Genomic DNA, 21,663 nt, shown 5'->3' with positions numbered 1-21,663 from the left:
CACACGGGCCGCGTCCTCACTCAATAAAAGTCTTACATTATTCGGCGTCTGACACTACAATGTTGTCGTGAGAGAAATTCTGATAATAAGGACGCTGACGAGTTACGGACTGACCGTGTGGAGAAGCGAGGGATAGCGTTGATTCGCTGGTGGCTGTGAACTTTGTGAGCTAAATGCTTGCTGGCTAATTGCTAAGTCTTTCTACTCTGTTTAAAAAACACTAAAGGTTAAAGCCTGACAGGGGTTCAGCAAAGCTAGTAGTTATGCAATGCTTTGTTGCGGCATCATTTGAAAACAATGCATTATGGGTAATACGCAAGCATATACAGTAAGCTTAGCCGGTGACGACACAATGCAAACACGTAAACGATGACGATCTTGAAAATGATACATTCTAGATTTTCTTTTCCATTTACTTCATTTTTTTAATTTTTTGTTTTTAAAATTTTGTTAATAATAATAATAATAATAATAATAATAATAATAATAATAATAATAATAATAATAATAATAATTAATTAGATGAATTCAGATTTTTAGAAAAAGGTCATGGGTAGTTTGTTGAGGAGGTGATTAGTATCCCATATAGCAACACATAAAGTGAAATAAAAGCTAGCGTAACGTGCTGTAATTAACTTTAATTAACGAACTTCCCCTAGAGGTCCAGACAGCTGAGTCACTGGCTATTTTCAAGCGGCGGTTGAACACCTACTTATTCAGGAAACACTTTAACTAGCATTTCTTGCCTTATCTTTTGCATTTAAAAAAAAAAAAACACCTTTGACACTTTTTCATTGTAACTTTGAACAAATGTTTTAAACTCATGGTATCTAAAGTATGGAAGTTAGTTAGTATGTTAGTGAGCCAGCATTAATGTATTCAATGTTAGAGATTTAAGCACTTATGTATGTCGCTCTGGATAAGGGCGTCTGCCAAATGCTGTAAATGTAAATGTAAATGTAAATGTAAATAAAATCTTCCGAGTTCACTGGAACATTGCACTGCAAGGACAAGGCAGAATCAATGCTCAAGATTACTAGAAATCTGGACATCGGATTTTCTGAAGCTTCTTTGATTCTTTCATAGTTTCTGTTCTATTCGTTTTCATTCTTTTTTTGTCATTAGCCATCTTCATTCGGAGGAAAATAAAGTTTTACTCGACTTCCTGGTTTTGACCATTTCGTCTTTCTCTAGTTTATGATTTGAAGATTGCTTCGCTAGCAAATTACGATTCTCGGACTGGGACGCAACAACATGCCTCTTTTATACCTTGTATGTATTTTATGAGAAATAGCATGTAATGGACCTTTAAATAGATCAGCTTTAAAGCTACAAACTTAATATTTGTATGTTATATATAATGTAAGATATAATATGTTCACATTTCCAGTTGACTGATATTTCCAGTTGACTCCAAAAAATGACTACAAGTGAACTTCTGTACCTTTATTATTGCTACATGTAAAGTGTCCTAGCCTTAAGACAAATGTTTTGTGGACTTCAGTTGCACCGCATGTCGTCCTTCTTTTGTGTTCGAATAGAGAACGAACGCTCGCTGCTTCCCTTACGGCTCTGGCGTTAATGGGAACGGATGGCGTCCCACCGAAATGGAAAACGAATGGTTCTGGTAAAATAATATAGCATCTGCCTCAGCATCATGCTAATGGAGAGTTAATAGTTTTCTATTAGCGTGGATGCTAATAGGAAATTAATGTTACACAAATGGTGATGGATTAAGCTGCACTTATGCATGATATTCCTAAGAAATTTCCAAATTGCAAATTGAACCGTGTAAGTTTTTGGTGTAAATACGCAAAGCCCCCCAGACCACCACCACCCCCCCCCCCTTTTTTTTTCTTTTCTTATTTCTTATTGGAAGGCAGTTTGTGTGGTTCAGTGTTGTGTAACACGTGTCAGTGTGGTGAGATTATAATAAATGTCATGAATGTAATAAAGATATTTGGTCTAAGCTAATGGATGAGGAAGGATGTGGAAATATAAAAAACAGGTTTAAATCAGACCAAACAAATCAAAACTAGTTAACGTTAGAGTCTCAACTTATAGCATCCATTAAGACTCGGGACCTGGTTTTAAAGATTTCCTTTAGAGCTTAGGGGAAAAATAACATGGCGTGGAAAAGCCTTTGTCCAGCACTCACACTCAAGCTTAAGAACTCTTCATATTTAACACAAAAGAATAGTTTCTACACAGGCCATGAACTACATTTCCCACAATGCACTGCAGTTGACTAAAATGAAGCTCCACTTCCAATACACTGTGATAGACTAGAAATCATGCTCCACTTCCCAGAATGCACTACGGTTGACTAGGACGAAGCTCGAAACAACCGTCTCAATCCGCTCCCTAGACATCCCCTAGTAGTTGGACGCTGATCAGGGAGTCGGCAATTTTAGGGGGCTGTTTCTGTCAATCATAAAATCCTTCCAGTCCATAATAATTTGAATAAACAAATCCCACAATGCATCGCAAGGACCAGGTAGCATCGATGCTCACAATGTTCCCTTACTGGAAATCTGGATGTCAGATATTCTGAAGCTTCTCTGATTCCTTCCTGATTTCTGTTCTAGTTCGAATGGTTGCTTTGTTGCCTGACTGTGTTCACCTGTACCGTGTTAGGTCTCGGTGCTTAGTACAGCCTCGCTGTCATGTCTGTACTGTGACAAAAACCCAAAGAGCTACAAGACACCTGACTGGACAATAAGCCAGGTGAAGAAAGAAAATGCTAATCAAGGAAACGTTTCACATGTAAAAAGAAAGCAACAAAAGACTAGTTTCCACACAGGACACAAACTCCGCAGAATACGCTGAGATCTACAAAGATGTCTGCTCCGAACTGCACTTCTCAGAAACCATGGCAACCAATTTAATGAAATGACGAACGCTGTATAATAAAGTGATACTGAGTAATCAGAAGGTACAGAGCTGCAGGAACGAGTCAAAAAGTCAGTATTTTTTTAATTCAGAACGAGTCAGTATTTTTCCTTTTGTGACTTACTGTCGTTCATTTTTTAAGCTTTTAAAAGTGTCTTGAAAAAGTGAGGCTGAGACATGAACAAGTGGTCTACAGAGGACGTCGGGGACATTAGACGGACAACAGGAAACTCATCAGACGGCAGCCTGTGACGTGACGTGACATACGGCTAAGTACGGTGACCCATACTCAGAATTCGTTCTCTGCATTTAACCCATCCAAAGTGCACACACAGCAGTGAATACACACACACACACAGCAGTGAACACACACACACACACAGCAGTGAACACACACACACACACAGCAGTGAACACACACACACACAGCAGTAAACACACACACACACAGCAGTGAACACACACACACACAGCAGTGAACACACACACACACACACACAGCAGTGAACACACACACACACACAGCAGTGAACACACACACACACACAGCAGTGAACACACACACACACAGCAGTGAACACACACACAGCAGTGAACACACACACACACACAGCAGTGAACACACACACACCGTGAACACACACCCGGAGCAGTGGGCAGCCATTTATGCTGCAGCGACTGGGGAGCAGTTTGGGGGGTTCGGTGCCTTGCTCAAGGGCACCTCAGTCATGGACCGAGACTCAAACACACAACCTTAGGGTTAGGAGTCAAGCTCTCTAACCATCAGGCCACGACTTCCCCCTGGTCGTGTTTATAATAATAACACACACTTCTGACTCTTTCAGTACTTTTCATTCAGTCAGATTCATCCAGTACAAGAACAGAACAGCACAGTGGAGCTTAATCAGAGAAGGTGATTTAAATAGAGACAGAGCTGAAGCTCAGTGCTGCTGATGTTGAAGTCATGTGACTGTGTGATGTGCAGCTTGTTTACAGACTTCTCCAGATTAAACTTAGGCTTCAAAATTGATCAAATTTGTGATTATTTGCAAAGTTTATCTTGAGGAAAAAATGTGTAAGAGTCTTTTTTGGTCACAGAAACCTATAGGCTTTTTGTTTAGAGAACCGGTGTGATGATCACTTCCGGGTTGACCTGCGAACACGGTGCTCACGCAGTTGCTATAGTAACAGTTCACAATAGGACTTATAGTGGACGCTAGACATCATCTCTCAAACTGAAAACCAGACCCATGGTGCAACGAAACGCTTTTTTCGACTGTCCGTGACATTGAAACTAAAAAAAGAATAATAGAATCTGCAATAAAAATAGAATTGAAATTGATTTTTTTCTGTATTTTTAATATAAACTATTAATTAGTATTTAATTTTTTTAAAATTAATAATTATTTTAATTGTACAAATGTGAAAACTCAAAATCAAAGCTAGTAATAGAATAGACTAAAAATGTGTAATGGTTTATAAAGTTGGAATACGGTAAATAAACAGGAAGCAATTAAATACAAAAAATAAAGAAGAAAATAAGAGAAAAAAAAGAAACCAAATCAAGGAGATGGCGTTAGAAATATAATAAATAAAATATAGCTGCAAGCAGCGATGACGGGCCTTCGCACGTTTGTTCATCGCTATACGGTGCCTTCCAGAAAACACTGCACGGTGGGCAAGTGCATCAAGTGGGTAAATATCAGTGGACTATTTTATGTTGTTACTGACCCATTTGGGGACTGTAGGTAAATGAAACCCCACATTTTAGACAAACGGGGGCGCTAGTGAGCCACTTAAGAGACACACCTTTGTCTGACCTTTTTGTCCACACTTAACAGCCGACAAATGTGATGTATGTGTCAAATTTCAAGTTAATCTAAGCACGCCAAAAGACTTAAATATGCCTGAAAAAGAAAGTAAAGTTTGACACGTTACCATGAGAACAGTGTTTGAGATATCAAAAATCCGTTCGCAATTTCGCATCTGCAATATCTCTGCACCATGTTGGCCAAGTCTGGTCTCAATTGCATGAATCCCCTAGGAGGAGTATTTAAAAGTTTACTGCATGAAGCTGACAAAAAATCCACCTTTGTGACTGACACACTTCCTGGGGCCTGTTGGTGGCGCTATACCTGGGACTCACAATAAGCACATAGATGCGATCGGAATCCTTGGCCGAACATACACACCGCGTGTCATCACAATAAGACATTTTTTGCTTTAGATATTAGACACTTTCTGTTTCTCTGAATTCGCCATAATTTTGTCGCCTCGCCATGGCAGCACCGTTCGAGATATCGAAACTCACTTCGCAATTTAGCAAGTGCAATGTCTCGGCATCATGTTCACCACTTTTGGTGTCAATCGCATGAATCCTCTAGGAGGAGTATTTAAAAGTTCATTGCATGCAACTGTGAAAAAATCCACCTTTGTGACTGACACACTTCCTGGCGCCTGTTGGTGGCGCTATGTCCGAGATTCACAATAGGCACATCGATGCGATCGGAATCCTTGGCCGAACATACACACCGCGTGTCATCCCAATAAGACATTTTTTGCTTTAGATATTAGACACTTCCTGTTTCTCTGAATTCGCCATAATTTTGTCGCCTCGCCATGGCAGCACCGTTCGAGATATCAAAAATCCCTTCGCAATTTAGCAAGTGCAATGTCTTGGCATCATGTTCACAACGTTTGATGTCAATCGCATGAATTCCCTAGGAGGAGTATTTAAAAGTTCACCGCATGCACTTATAAAACAATCCAAAATGGCCGACTTCCTGTTGGGCGGAGCTCATAGTTTAGAGCGCGAAAGTTGTTCGGGTCGATGAGATCTATATGCGTACCAACTCTCGTACATGTGCGTACATAATTGCCCGATCTGTGCACCAATGTTTGTTTTTGCATTACAGGGGGCGCTACAGAGCCCCCCTGCCACGCCCGTATTCCAACCTTTGTCCAATCCTAGTGTCGCGCGACTCTGACGTGTGTGCCAAATTTCAAGAGTTTTCGAGCATGTTAAGGGACCCCAATTGGCCAATGTGTGGGAAAAAAAAAAAAAAAAAAAAATAAAAAAAAAAAATAATACTCCCGAGGAAAAACAATAGGGCTTCGCACCATTCGGTGCTCAGGCCCTAATAAACAAACAAAGCAAGAAAATAAATAAATGAATGAATGAATGAATGAATGAATAAATGAATAAATAAATAAATAAATAAATAAATAGAAAGAAAGAAAGAAAGAAAGAAAGAAAGAAAGAAAGAAAGAAAGAAAGAAAGAAAGAAAGAAGGAATTTAAATACAATTATTTAAGAAAAAAGGAAATAAAATCAAAGAAAGAAAGAAAGAAAGAAAGAAAGAAAGAACCACAAATGTTTTACAACAGCGATGAACTTCCTTCACAATTCCAACAATTCTCTGTGAAGCATTCCAGAATAGCAGGACCCCCCCAACACCCCCCCCCCCACACACACACACACACCCTCACACGGATCATACGGCTGACACACAGCAGAGTCGAAGCGCTGACAGACTCTCAGAGCTCAGAGTGTCACTACAAAAACATTCACTAGATCAAGTGTGTGTGTGTGTTTGTGCGTTTGTGTCGAGAGCCGATGTAGAAAGAGCGCTGCAACGTTCTGCTCAAACACACAACGGATCGTATTATCGTTTTAATCACATCTGACATCTCAGATTCATCGAGCATGCTAAATAATAACTTCTTTACTTCACTGATGTGCATTTTCAGCTGATAACAGACAAAAATGCTTTAGCTTTGAGGATCAGGTTTCAGTGCACATCAGAGAGTCAGACTGAAACAGTACAGATGTCACACCAGGCGTGTTAGAGTTTCTTCATCTTCTATATGTTTCTGTTTAACTCTCCTTTCTGATTGGTTAATGTGCTCCTTCTAATAGCTATCTATAGCAAGACCTTACATAAGGACCTCTAAACTGTGCTTTTTGGTTGTAGACAAATCCATCCATCCATCCATCCATAGTAACTATAGTAACATCCATCCATCCATCCATCCATTCATCCATAGTAACTATAGTAACATCCATCCATCCATCCAATCATCCATCCATCCATCCATCCATCCATCCATCCATAGTAACTATAGTAACATCCATCCATCCATCCATCCATCCATCCATCCATAGTAAATATAGTAACATCCATCCATCCATCCATCCATAGTAACTATAGTAACATCCATCCATCCATCCATCCATCCATAGTAACTATAGTAACATCCATCCATCCATCCATCCATCCATAGTAACTATAGTAACATCCATCCATCCATCCATCCATCCATAGTAACTATAGTAACATCCATCCATCCATCCATCCATAGTAACTATAGTAACATCTATCCATCCATCCATTCATCCATAGTAATTATAGTAACATCCATCCATCCATAGTAACTATAGTAACATCCATCCATCCATAGTAACTATAGTAACATCCATCCATCCATAGTAACTATAGTAACATCCATCCATCCATCCATAGTAACTATAGTAACATCCATCCATCCATCCATCCATAGTAACTATAGTAACATCCATCCATCCATCCATCCATAGTAACTATAGTAATATCCATTTATTTATCCATCCATAGTGATTATAGTAATATACATCCATCCAACCATCCATCCATAGTAACTATAGTAACATCCATCCATCCATAGTAACTATAGTAACATCCATCCATCCATCCATCCATCCATAGTAACTATAGTAACATCCATCCATCCATAGTAACTATAGTAACATCCATCCATCCATCCATCCATAGTAACTATAGTAACATCTATCCATCCATCCATTCATCCATAGTAATTATAGTAACATCCATCCATCCATAGTAACTATAGTAACATCCATCCATCCATAGTAACTATAGTAACATCCATCCATCCATAGTAACTATAGTAACATCCATCCATCCATAGTAACTATAGTAACATCCATCCATCCATCCATCCATAGTAACTATAGTAACATCCATCCATCCATCCATCCATAGTAACTATAGTAATATCCATTTATTTATCCATCCATAGTGATTATAGTAATATACATCCATCCAACCATCCATCCATAGTAACTATAGTAACATCTATCCATCCATCCATAGTAACTATAGTAACATCCATCCATCCATAGTAACTATAGTAACATCCATCTATTTATCCATCCATAGTGACTATAGTAATATACATCCATCCAACCATCCATCCATAGTAACTATAGTAACATCCATCCATCCATCCATAGTAACTATAGTAACATCCATCCATCCATCCATCCATCCATCCATCCATAGTAACTATAGTAACATCCATCCATCCATCCATCCATTCATCCATAGTAACTATAGTAACATCCATCCATCCATCCATCCATCCATAGTATATAGTAACATCCATTTATTTATCCATCCATAGTGATTATAGTAATATACATCCATCCAACCATCCATCCATAGTAACTATAGTAACATCCATCCATCCATCCATCCATCCATAGTAACATCCATCTATTTATCCATCCATAGTGACTATAGTAATATACATCCATCCAACCATTCATCCATAGTAACTATAGTAACATCCATCCATCCATCCATAGTAACTATAGTAGCATCCATCCATCCATCCATCCATCCATCCATAGTACCTGCCTTGTCAGGGCTGCAGTTTCATTAAAGCTACTAGTTTATGTACAATATGAGGAAATGTAATGAAAGATCGAATATCAAACAATAAAAACAAAGGAAAACAAAAGCGGTCCTGTTTACAAACTAAAATTCACTAAGTTTATCCCACTTTACATTTACATGTAGCTAAACAGATACAGATGAAGACACATGCACTGCATTACAGACATATCTAATAATTCTCTCTCTCTATCTATCAATCTCTCTATCCATCTCTCTGTCTCTGTCGAGCTACAGTATATGTATATGTACGCCTGGCAGGAAACCCCGTGTTCCCAGTGTGAGCGCTGCTTCTACCTGATCCATCCTGACGCCCTACCACTGGTTAAACTCTTGTCTCTTGGTGGTCACTCTGCTGGGAAAGATCTGCATGTGATTAGTGTGGATAAAACCACTTGGAGAGTATTACACCATCATTACACCATCATTACACCATCATTACACCATCATTACACCATCATCACACCATCATTACACCATCATCAACTATCTCTGAAATGCCTTTGCGTCAGTCAGATTTGTGCTCGGGTCTTAATCAGCGATCATTTGAAGCCTTCGGCAGGAAGGAACTAGTGTTAGGTCTGTAATGAACTTAGCAGGGGAACATGATACAGGTGCACACACACACACACACACACACACACACACACACATATACACACACACACACACAGACTTAAATTATTTGTTTTATGTGGTGGACAATATTGAAACCTGAAATTGAAAATATTTATTTTTTACTATTTATTTTATGTTACTATTTATTTTATTTGGAAGCTATTTATTTCCCTGATGTCATATGTTGCATGTTCTCTTGTTGGTTTATGTCAAAAAACAAAAAAAACATTTTTAAAATAGAGGATGGATTTATAGCGTTTTGGAAAAAAATAAAAAGAAACTTTGACTTTATAGTCAACAAAATTGTTGTTTCATTTAACAATCACTGTTTAACATGTTCAGACTGAGCCAACAGACCATTTTAACAGGATAAATTGAATATCGTCGCTGTCAGGCGGAATCCTCGTATCTCCAAAACCGTTATTTTTCAGGAAATTAAAAAAACGCTGTATATTACAGTATCTGCAGTGCACAGGGTTTAGTCTGCATTACAGTGGATTGTCTTGCGTAAATTCCTGTCCTCAGACGAGCACCAGAACTAGCGGGGGTCAAGATTTTTTTTCTTTGAGCCCAGTGTTTTGAAGACATTTACCTCAGAAGACGTGTTGATTCGTTGCGACTCTTCTTGAGGAGAAATATACCGTGAAGCTCTCCCACGGAGTGAGGAAGAGGTGGACAGTTGAAGTGTCCAATGGAGTTATGAGATTTGCGCTCAAGCTATTTTCAAGACTTTAGATTGGTTAATAACTTGTAAAAATAACAGACCCACGTGGGGACTGACCAATAGCATCAATATGTGAAAAAATATGAAATTGACCAAATTTGGACATACGAGGTTTCCGCCTGACAGCGACGATATAAACAAAATGTGTGGGTCTAGGTAAAAAAATGTCATTTTCATAAAAACTATTAAAATGGATTTATAGCGTTTTGGAAAAGAGCTCCTCATATATATATGGGTTTGAGGTTGTGAGGTTGAGTTTGAATCCCAGGTCCACCAAGCTGCCACTACTGGGCCTTTTAAGCATGGCCCATAACCGTCAATTGCTCAGTTGTATAAAAAAAGAGATAAGAATGCAAGTCTCTCTGGATAACCGGATGCACCGGAGATAATGCCGTGTTCACATAAATAATTACTTGATATCATGTAAGATATATACAGTAAATAGTGCACATTCTCCACTATTATACAGTAAATGCATCTATTTTATTTTCAGAGATGTTTTTTCTTCATTTTGTAGCTTAGAGTTTCTTTATATTTCTGTATTATTACCATGCACCGGTATGTAAACGCACGGCACCTGGAGGTAAATGTGATGCAGACTTTGGTGATGTATCAACACTTCACTTCCTCATAGCTGCTTTGAGAATGTAGTCATTCCAAGATGAGAATTTAATCCATAGTCACACAAGAGTTAAAGCTGTCGACCCAGTTTCTCTTCTGGTATTATCAAGCGATAACAAGCTACAGAGCAGAATTTCAACCAGTTCTTACTGATGAAGCTCTGTAAAGAGTGTGTTGGAAATGACACCCGGTCTCCAGAATGAGGTTAAAGTCCAGGTCACTTTCTGTGGTCACTAATCTGTCTGCGCCTCTTAATTCTGGACAAATCGTACAGCTTTGTTCCAAATCATTAGCATCTATTGACAAAGACAAGGTTTTGATTTAGTGGCGTTGAAAACCAACATTTCAGAATCAATATATAATTTTCACCCTGAACCCACAGAGCCATGTGAACGTTCTCCACATCAGCAGAGAGTGGGTGTTGTTCAGATCATGACACACTGTGTTTCTAGCAAAGCACTAAAGTGTGTGTCTACTTTTAGTTTGTCCTTTGGGGAAAAAAAACACTTCACAAATGTTGATTGAATCTAGGATGTGTTTCCCAACTGAAATATTTCCCTGTGTGATTATAAACTGAACAGAATCCTGTGTTTGTGTGGTCAGAGGTTTCACACCGCTCCTACTGCCCCCCCGGGGTTAACACTGAATCCTGGCTCTTCAGAATCTGCCCTTGTGTCACACTGTACATTCCTAAACCCTGCTGTAACCTTCTTCTCATTTGCATATTCACGCATCAACAACCCTGATTGTATAAATCCGGCGTGCGACCGCTTTAAATAACGTCTCGTCTCACGCTTTCACGTCAGTGAGGAAAAAAGTTCGTCTCTGTGCTTCTGCACCCGAGCAGCTTCTGTTATCTTTCACAGCTTTCTCATCTTTTTTGCTCTGTTTAACTTTATCCTGTAGTCCACCAGACGTTCCTTCGTTCCGTATCCGACTTCCTCTAATGTTTCAGCTTGACGTATTTCCCCCTCTCTACACCGCGCACTTCTGTGATGTTCAGCGTTTTGTCTCCTGACTATCTACAGAGTCGTTTTGTGTTAAGTGTCTCTACGTCCTGGTTTTCACCTGATATGAGGCACAGAGGCGCCGTTCAGGTTCTGATTGGGTTTCTGTTGCTAAGCGACCAGCCCTAACATTCTAACAGCACGTGGTTTCACACTGTACACGTTCAACACCGCCGTGTGGAGTTAACACTGTAAAAGCCGAGCTGACTCTGATTAATAACCCCTGAGGTAAAGACCTGGTTCATAACCTGACTACCTCATCAACATTCCTCTAACCCGGGGTAAAGCTGGGTTTAGAATGACCAGAACCCAGGGGTTTTATGTGTAATAACCACGACACATCTGTCACTGAAAGGCTGCATGACTCTACAGCCTGGGATAGAAAAAAATGAGCCTCAGTCTCTGGTTGTACTGTTGTAGAGTCACTTCGTCCCTTATTATTTCGACCTGCAACTCTGTGTCGTCTCCAGCAGCGCAACAAGAAAAAGCTTTTTAGATAATTACCGCAGATTGCAGTAAATCATGTGCAGTTCTCTTCTTTGTCCTCAGAGAATCTGTGTCAGTGATTTACTGACAAACTTTAAAACCAAAGTGGTATAATACGCAAAATGTCTCTCTACAGTGGAGTAAAAATCATCAGCATACCACAGTTAAAAAAGCTTTCATGGGGCAAATTTTTCTATCTAAAAGCCATTTATTAGCCTTCAGGCTTATTGAAGTTGCAGGTGCTTATGATTGTATAACTGTGCAGTTACATTCCATCACAAACGCCCTCCCAGAGTCAATCCACCGGGAGATGTCTCCAAACACACACTTTTCCATTTAAAGCAAACTCTGACTTCAAACCGATGTCCCTCAGATGAAACAATGATGAAAACTTTTCTTTTCTCTTTTTATATTTCTGTAAAGCTGCTTTGCGACAGCATCCGTTGCTAAAAAGCGCAACAGACATGGAATAGTCTGCCACCTTGTGAGTCTACCTTCTTGTGAGTCTGGCACCTAGTGAGTCTGGCATCTTGTGAGTCTGGCACCTTGTGAGTCTGCCGTGTTGTGAGTCTGGCACCTAGTGAGTCTGGGATCTTATGACTCTGCCTTCTTGTGAGTCTGCCATGTTGTGAGTCTGGCACCTAGTGAGTCCGGCATCTTGTGAGTCTGGCACCTTGTGAGTCTGCCGTGTTGTGAGTCTGGGATCTTATGACTCTGCCTTCTTGTGAGTCTGGCACCTAGTGAGTCTGGCATCTTGTGAGTCTGGCACCTTGTGAGTCTGCCGTGTTGTGAGTCTGGGATCTTATGACTCTGCCTTCTTGTGAGTCTGGCACCTAGTGAGTCTGGCATGTTGTGAGTCTGGGATCTTATGACTCTGCCTTCTTGTGAGTCTGTCATGTTGTGAGTCTGGCACCTAGTGAGTCTGCCATGTTGTGAGTCTGGCACCTAGTGAGTCTGGGATCTTATGACTCTGCCTTCTTGTGAGTCTGCCATGTTGTGAGTCTGGCACCTAGTGAGTCCGGCATCTTGTGAGTCTGCCATGTTGTGATTCTGGCATCTTGTGAGTCTGGCATATTATGAGTCTGCCTTCTTGTGAGTCTGGCATCTTGTGAGTCTGCCATGTTGTGAGTCTGGCATATTATGAGTCTGCCTTCTTGTGAGTCTGCCATGTTGTGAGTCTGCCATGTTGTGAGTCTGGCACCTTGTGAGTCTGCCATGTTGTGAGTCTGGCATATTATGAGTCTGCCTTCTTGTGAGTCTGCCATGTTGTGAGTCTGCCATGTTGTGAGTCTGGCACCTTGTGAGTCTGCCTTTTGTGAGTCAAAAAATAGTTTTGTATAAAGAGGCCTGAGTCGTATATTGCTAAGAAAAAATTTCATGCGTGAAAGTCTTTCATCATGGACCTATCCTGGATGTATGAGTAGCTCATTAGAGACGTTTACCAGAACTTTGTCCGGTGTCCAGTTTTCGATTCAGGATGTATTCACGTTCCTCACTCCAGACATTCTGTGAGCGCTTGTTTAGATTCTGCACTCGATCGTCACAGCAGCTTCTCTCAGAGCGCAAACAAACAGCACTGAAGAGGAAAACACAGCAGGGTTCGATTCAATCATGGGAGTAAAACCATCACACGTCCCATCATGAGCACGCTCAGGGACACGTGTGAAAGATGTTCCTGATTGCCCTTGGTTTTTTTAATCAAAGTTTCCTGCGTCATCATGCCGTGTCTCTTTGAAACAGCAACTGCTTGTTAAAAGCTCACAAAACGACGTACTGCTCCGTATTTAACGTGTTTCTTCTCGATCCATCTCCATCACATGGAATGAATGTTTATGCTGATCACATGACGGTGACTTCATATTATTCTGCATTATTTACTTACATTTATTCAGATGCTTTTATCTAACTGAGGAAATAGAAGAAAAGCAATATCAAGTATAATATATTGTATAATTAAAATATATACTAGAAAGTTGTGGAGCTATAGTGTAAGAACGGATTTTTGTTTGTTTATTTTTTTAAATGTTCAAGGAAGACGTGCGGCTTCGTGGCAGATTCTGTTGTCTGGATTGAGTACATTCCACTGAAGGACTTGTCCCTCCTCACACCTCGTTCACTCTCTCAGATCGACTAGCACTGCTCGACTGTCTCAGGGTGAGATGTAGAACTACATCAAGACTATTTTTCTGTTCTGGCACTGAGGTGGTGGAATGAACCTCTTCTAGATGTCCGAACAGCTGAGTCACTGGCTATCATCAAACCACGAATGAAGACCTTCCTCCTCCTGAAACACTTCAACTAGCACTTATTTTCTCTGTTTTATTTATGTGTGTGTGTGTGTGTATATGTATATATATATATATATATATATATATATATATATATATATATATATATATATATATATATACAGTTTTAGGTTATGTAAAAATGTAAATGTATGGACCATCAGATAGAAGGTTCTGGAAGCTTTGGTAGTTGGATTCTCACTCACTCTCACTCATTTTCTACCGCTTATCCGAACTACCTCGGGTCACGGGGAGCCTGTGCCTATCTCAGGCGTCATCGGGCATCAAGGCAGGATACACCCTGGACGGAGTGCCAACCCATCACAGGGCGCACACACACACACACTCTCATACACTACGGACAATTTTCCAGAGATGCCAATCAACCTACCATGCATGTCTTTGGACCGGGGGAGGAAACCGGAGTACCCGGAGGAAACCCCCGAGGCACGGGGAGAACATGCAAACTCCACACACACAAGGTGGAGGCGGGAATCGAACCCCCAACCCTGGAGGTGTGAGGCAAACGTGCTAACCACTAAGCCACCGTGCCCCCCTAGTTGGATTCTTAAAGTTAAATAATAACAATAATAAGAAGAAGAAAAAGAAGAAGAAGAAGAAGAAGAAGAAGAAGAAGAAGAAGAAGAGGACGTTTTCTGCTTATGGAACACTTTCTGTATAAAGAAACGAATGATTTTCTAGCCGCAAGTCTGATCTAAAATGAGAATCATAATTTTAGTGGTTGAAAATCACTTGGAGCATCTTAGAGAAATAGGTTTGAAATAGGTTTGATATCTCAGTTTACTTTACAGATCATGTGTGGGAAACATTCAAATTCAAATTTATTTCTATAGCGCTTTTAATTGACGTTGTCTCAAAGCAGCTTTACAGAACAGAAACATAAAACAAAAGGTTCATATAAAGAATAATTATAGGTATTTTTTATTTTATTATTTTTTTTTGTAGGTATGCAGATTTTTATTAATGTACTTTGTGGCTCAATGTTTGAAGCTTTGCTCTGTAGATCTGAAGGAAGGTTGTGAGTTTAAATCCCAGCACAGCCGAGCATGAGCCTTCTGTGCTTATCTTCTCAGCTGGATTCTGTCTCAAGTCAATTTAGATAAAAGAGTGAAGCAAATGAGCTTAACTCTGCTGTCCTTTTTATACCAGATAATAACTCTGTCCTGATTTATTCAAAAAAATCCAAATTTCTTTAAAAGGTGCCCTTCCACACGAAACCGTTTTTACTTGTATTTTTTGATATGTGTTAGGTCCATATGTGTTTGTGTTGTGTCGTGAATGTGAACACAAACTGTTACCTCCCCGGTCAGTTCTAGCCACTTAAAAGAAATAAGGGGAGAAATCAGGTCAGTTGGAAAAGCTGGTCACTCTGATGTCAGAGTGACTGAGCTCATTACTATTCATGAGCTCTCCCACTTGAGACCGCGCCCCCAGAATTCGTGTAGCTCAGTGAGTTTCCTATACAGCAAGGATGGCTGAACGTCAACGGGCTTGTGAAGAAGCCGTTCTGCCGCAATTCAAGGTGATTGTAAACAAATTTCCTCTAGCCTAGGCTACTTATTGCGCTGGGTGAATGAATAGTCATGCTCTCATACCCTAGCGGTTAGCCAATCGGAGCCAAGCAGCATAGCTCATTTGAATATTCATGAGAACTGGCACAAATCGAGCTGAGTCTTCCTGCAGGCTTTCTATACCACACTAGAATGGCTTGAAACAAGGTAACCAAGGCATTATTTCCACAAGAAAATGTTACAGAGTCCATGGTAAACTTCAGACATTACCACAAAAGTAATGAAATACGTGTAGCAGGGCACCTTTAAATACAATAACACCAAAAGAAATCAGTTACAAAACACCTCAATCAGTATGAACTTGATTAAAAATAACTTCTTAATAATAATAATAATACTTAATAATGACTACACACGTTACATCACATGCTAATGTGTTTTCATTCAAACCCACTTAGGCTTCAATAACACTGAGGAACCACTGGAACAGATAAAAACCCAAGCGTGCGATGGGACAAAAACTCTTTTGTATCCTGTCACAGCTGCGTTGTGTTAGAGAACATGAGCTCAAAAGAGAAGTTTAATATTATTCTAATGTCGGCAGTTTAATAACACTCGTTCAGCCTTCATCTGAAAAGCCGAGACGTTAGCGCGCGGCCCACGCTAGAAGCCATGCTGAAAGACAGAATAATGTCTGGTATAATGGCAGGTGCTGATAGGTCACCATCATGATTATGAGGGAGGACGACCCTGGACATGCCATTATGCAAACCGTTTCCGAAGCTGAGAGATATTGGCATTTTGCTCACAGCAAGCATCCGGAAGCAAAAGGCTATGATTTTCTACCTTAATGTGGACATGTAATGTCAATATGCCTCTGACAGGAAATTAGATGAGGTGATGCACCCTATAGGTCAAGAACAGTGTGTTCTGTGTTGTGTTTTTTTTTTTTTAAAAAAAAAACAAAAAAGAAAAAAAAAATACTAGCAAAAAAATAAGTACATTAGTACAAAATAAGTACAAAAATACATTAGTCCTGAGCAAAATAATAGTACACTAGTAATACTGAGTAAAACAAATAACACTACTATACTACTGTACTAATAAAAGGTTATACTAGACTGGATATTAATGATAATACACTTGTGCTAATTAAGTAATAAATAAGCAAAGGTGCAATGGTAAATAAGTAATAGACTATTAGTAATAAGGTAATAGTTTTAAGCTTGCTATAAATATGTAATAAGCACTTAATATACTAGTTGTAAGTAAGTTCACTTGTAATTTAGTGATACACTAGTAATAAGTAATAGTACACTAGTTATAAGTAAATAGAATTACATTAGTAATAAATAATAAAGGACTGGTGTTAGTAAGTAATAGAACACTAGTTATAAATACAGTAAGTAGTAATACACTAGATAAATATTATATTTATCTATATTATAATATTATTAATAAATATTAGGGGGGGCACGGTGACTTAGTGGTTAGCACGTTCGCCTCACACCTCCAGGGTTGTGGGTTCGATTCCCACCTCCACCTTGTGTGTGTGGAGTTTGCATGTTCTCCCCATGCCTCGGGGGTTTCCTCCGGGTACTCCGGTTTCCTCCCCGGTCCAAAGACATGCATGGTAGGTTGATTGGCATCTCTGGAAAATTGTCCGTAGTGTGTGAGTGTGTGAGTGATTGAGAGAGTGTGTGTGTGTGTGTGTGCCCTGTGATGGGTTGGCACTCCGTCCAGGGTGTATCCTTCCTTGATGCCCGATGACGCCTGAGATAGGCACAGGCTCCCCGTGACCCGAGGTAGTTCGGATAAGCGGTAGAAAATGAATGAATGAATGAATTAATAAATATTAGTACACTTCCTAGACTTCCTGGACAGCAGAGACTCCCAGTGCATGTGGCAGGGCATTTAGGCGATCACAAAATACAAGACAGCTTCACCGCCTTCAGTGACGCCTCCCTCCCGAATGCGCTGAACAACTTCTACGCTCGGTTTGATCCAGGGCTGACATGAGGAGAACTCTAAGTATAGTATAACCCATGAAAATCAGCTGGACCAGAAAACATTCCTGGCACTCCTGGGGAATGTGCAGAACAGCTAGCGGCATCCTTAACACTTCCCTGAGCAGCACCACTGTTCCTACGTGCCTCAAAACAACCACCATCATCCCCATGAACAAGGTACCAAAGCGTCAGGGCTCTCACGATCAGAACAGTTTCTTTCCAACAAATGACCTGAACACACAAACACACACAAACACACACACACACAAACACACACTCACTTTATGTGTGTAGGACTAACTTACTAACTTAAGTCCTTAGCTCTGTCTATGTTTCATGTATCACCAGGTCCTGGAGAAACGTTGTCTCATTCCACTGTGTACTGCAACAGCTATATATGGTTAAAATGACAATAAAAGCTCAATGACTTTCTTGATAAATAAGTAGCAGTACACTTGCTATAAACATGGAGTGGTGCATTATCTATAAGTAATAGTACACTAGATATAAATAAATAATTCGGGATTATTATAGTATTAATAAGTAATAGCGCCCTAAAAATAAGTACAGCAATAATTAGCAAATACTCCATTAATAAAGCAGTACACTTTTAATAAACATTACTAATCAATAAAAGTGTATTAGTATTAGTAATAAATAAGCAATAATACACTGGTGTAAACAATTACAATAGCAAAAATACACTAGCAATAAAACAATATATTTTAAATAAACAGAATTTTCACTGTTGTCAGATTAAAAAAAAAGTATATATAAGTAACTATAATAACCTCTGAATAAAAATATATTTAAAAAAAAAACAGTTCTAAAATTTAAATTTATTTAAAAAAGTTTTATACTAGTTTATAATTCTATAATAATGTAGTTTTTCATAGAAACTCTCACATTGTCTATCAAACGTAAAGCTCCGTGTGGCTAATCACTGTCTAGCTAAGCGCTAACTCTCGCTATCTCCTGTTATCTTAGTCAGGTTCGTGTCAGGAGCAGTTTTTGCTTTCACAAAGACCTGAAGCTAAAGATATGGACTAAACACTGAGCATTAGACAAAATAAATACTGTTGTTTCTAAAACACGTTTAAAAACACGTCTCTGTGGATTAGAATCACACAGTACGTTATCTCGCTAGTCCACGAACATTGTTTTCTACCTGGAACCTTTCCTTTCATCCCAAAATGATTTCCATTATGTTCAAGGAGAGTTGTTTATCTCACTGAATCCAGCCTAGGAATTCTCAGAGGCTGAATCTAAGATAGCAACAGTAACTAAGCAGAGGTGGAGGCGGAGCTCCAGATGGACCATTTTACGATGATAACTCCTCAAACTGTGTTTTACCAAAAATGTGTTTTTTCTTTTTTTTTTTTTTTAAAATTCCGCTATAGTCCACAGAGAGCTGATATCTCAGAGAAACACACTCAAGTTTATCTCCAGCTTGTTGTCCTGAAAGATTTGGAAGTGAGAGAGATTTCTGGCTGAGAGAGATGATTGGTTTTACCGCAGACTCCAAAGAATCGATATCTCTGTGAATAAAAAATAAATAAATAAATAAATAAATAAATAAAGGATGAGGGTGTGATGGTGTGAAATATCTTTGAAGGTAGAATGGAAAAATCACACACACACACTCATCACTTTTTCTGACCTTACAGAGAGTTTGTTAATTTCTTTTTCTTCCCTTTGTCTTCTTTCTTAGCGATTTACATGTAATGAAATTCTGAAATCTCCCTCAATCTTTTCTATCTGTTTCTCTCTCTCTCTCTCTCATATATATATATATATATATATATATATATATATATATATATATATATATATATATATTCATTCATTCATTCATTCATCTTCTACCGCTTATCCGAACTACCTCAGGTCAGAGCCTGTGCCTATCTCAGGCGTCATCGGGCATCAAGGCAGGATACACCCTGGACGGAGTGCCAACCCATCGCAGGGCACACACACACACATTCTCATTCACTCACACACTCACACACTACGGACAATTTTCCAGAGATGCCAATCAACCTACCATGCATGTCTTTGGACCGGGGGAGGAAACCGGAGTACCCGGAGGAAACCCCCGAGGCATGGGGAGAACATGCAAACTCCACACACTCAAGGTGGAGGCGGGAATCGAACCCCGAGCCTGGAGGTGTGAGGCGAACGTGCTAACCACTATGCCACCGTGCCCCAACGGTGTATATTTAATTTCTATTACATTTTTTTTTTTTTTTTTTTACTTTTTTATATTTTTTAAGTGTATTTACTCTATACACACAAGACCAATGAGAACACACACACACATTTTCACAACCTGCTGCCTTTTTATATGATAATTAATCTAGTAATAAAATGAAATAATCAAGACAAGACTGAACAGGTTCGAAAAACCCTGCTGTCGTGCTGTTACAGAAATATAATCAGTAACACGGGCATGAGATGAGTAATCCCTCTGGGATTTTAGGGAGTTTTGCTGTCATTTGGAGCCAAAATACTCAATATTGCGTTTTTTTTTTTCCCTAAAATAAAAAATTTGAGAACGTTTTTTTTCTTTCAGGAAAACTTCTTGAATTGGTAAAATTGCAAAAAAAAAAGATTCTCTTACCAGTGAAGACACATATGTAAAGACTTTCTATAAGAGCTGTACTTGTGTTGCACATACGGAACATCTGCAGAACATCTGTGTTCAATTTGAAAAATTGCAAAATCCTCTGAATATCGGTTAGCATGTTTACCTCAGACGTCTGGGTTGAGGGTTTGATTGATGCATCCTTGCTAAAAGTGTGTGTTTGTGTGTGTGTATGTGTGAGTGTGTGCGTGTGTGTGCTTGTGTGTTTGTGCGTGTGTGTGTGTGCATGTGTGTGTGTATGTGTGTGTTTGTGTGTGTGCCATGTTCTCTGGTTTCCTCTCGCAGACCAAACACATGCACTGTAAGCTGATTGGCATCTTTAAATTGTCTGTGGAGTGTGCATGTGTGTGTGTGTGCGTGCGTGTGTGCGTGTGTGTGCGTGCATGTGTGTGTGCGTGTGTGTGTGTGCATGTGTGTGTGTATGTGTGTGTGTGTTTGTGTGTGCCATTGCATGTTCTCCCTGTGTTTCAGGGGTTTCCTCCATGTTCTCTGGTTTCCTCTCTCAGACCAAACACATGCGCTGTAAGCTAATTGGCATCTTTAAATTGTCTGTGGAGTGTGTGTGTGTGTGTGTGTGTGTGTGTGTGTGTGTGTGTGTGTGTGCTCTGCGATGTGTTGTCACCCCATCCTGGTTGTCCACCTGATTGTCTCCAGGCTCCCTGTATAATCTCTGCATTGTAGTGACCCTGAGTTTGTGAAATCCCTGTACAGAATTTCCTCCATGTTTTTTTTCCCCTCGAGGCAACTGGGCTCTGCCCGGAGCATGATAAATATAAGCGGCTTTGATGGATGAGGTTGCAGTAGAATAGACATTAAAAACAGAATTCCCTCAATCACTTGACGACTGCCAGGATGAAGGCATTTGAATAACAGCGGTGCTTTCACAATACAGAATGGATAAAACCTCGCCTCGGTTTCAGTCATTAGAGTCAGAGTCGACCTCGTGGCAGCTGAAGCACAGAAACAAACAAACATCATTACCGTAACCAACACAATTTTATAAAGAGGTTCATCAACTATTAGTGGTCAAGCTTAAAGGTTTCTGAAACTGCTAAACTTAGATCCAGAACTTTTCGACGCAATATAAAAAACCTTTTTTATGTAAAT

At 39.6% G+C, this 21,663-nt stretch overlaps 1 protein-coding gene across 2 annotated transcripts in view; it reads right to left on the bottom strand.

Annotated features, from left to right (window-relative positions):
- The window catches only part of chrm3a (cholinergic receptor, muscarinic 3a), a 146,428-nt gene that overhangs the window by 17,682 nt on the left and 107,083 nt on the right, over window positions 1-21,663 (bottom strand). The window lies entirely within an intron of this gene.

The sequence above is a fragment of the Tachysurus vachellii genome, chromosome 10 (assembly GCF_030014155.1).
Source record: "Tachysurus vachellii isolate PV-2020 chromosome 10, HZAU_Pvac_v1, whole genome shotgun sequence".
Classification (NCBI taxonomy): Eukaryota; Metazoa; Chordata; class Actinopteri; order Siluriformes; family Bagridae; genus Tachysurus; species Tachysurus vachellii.
The sequence above is the reverse complement of the archived record's forward strand: the minus strand, read 5'-3'. Positions and strand labels throughout refer to the sequence as shown.